Below are 904 nucleotides of genomic sequence, written 5' to 3'. Positions count from 1 at the left end.
TTTCCACAGCTTGGTAACAACTTATAACCCTCAGACTGCACAAAATTCCCAGAATTTTACAGAGGAAGAAGCAGCTAGTATTTCTGCTCGACCAGGACGGGCAACAGTTTCATACATTAGTTATACTCTGCCACATATAGACACACCACACACACCAGAAGGTTCTGTAAGGGCATAAGAACCACGGCCAAGGAGACCCGTTGGACTGTAGCCAAAAGGAATCAAAAGGTACCTCATTCCTCGTGTTTTCCGTTATAGCAGAGCCTTCTGAGTCACTGAAAGTCAATCTCCATGTTATGTGTAATCTGAAGAGTGGGTGAAAAAAATGCAGTGGAGGTGGTGTTGTAGGAATTCCCCCAAGACTCTATGGCCTTTAACCACAGAGACTGAGGGAATTCCTAGAGCATCACCCAGGAATGATGTCACACATCGTCCTGAAACTTCCTTCCCAAGACGTCGCCCCCTCCAAATTTCCCAGAATATGTCAGTGCAGAGCTGAGAACCCTAGTTGCCTTCATTTTTTACCTTCAAGTTCAGTAGATGATTTGATAGCAGGGGCCTGTCAATCATTTCTCTGCTCAAAATGGTACCCTGGCCTTTCCCACCAATCACTCTGTGTGTGCGCACGCACACAGTCCCTATATTTTCTCCCCAATCAAAAGAGAAAAGTAGCTGGCAGCGAAGCAGATTCTTGAACAGACCAACAATCTACAAGGGAAGAGTTTAACTGTGCCCTCCCCGGCAACAGACTGGTCCTTCACTCAACCTGAAGGCATACCCCAAGAGCTTTCCTTCAAAAAGTTGTGAATACGTAACGGAACTCTACAAATAGCACAATTCAGCCCTGAATGAAAAAAGAAACATCTTATGATTTGTTTTGGGGACCCGCAAAGTTATCTTTGTT

Source organism: Gekko japonicus, unplaced genomic scaffold, assembly GCF_001447785.1.
Source record: "Gekko japonicus isolate JY-2015 unplaced genomic scaffold, Gekko_japonicus_V1.1 scaffold1666, whole genome shotgun sequence".
Lineage (NCBI taxonomy): Eukaryota > Metazoa > Chordata > Lepidosauria > Squamata > Gekkonidae > Gekko > Gekko japonicus.
The sequence above is the reverse complement of the archived record's forward strand: the minus strand, read 5'-3'. Positions refer to the sequence as shown.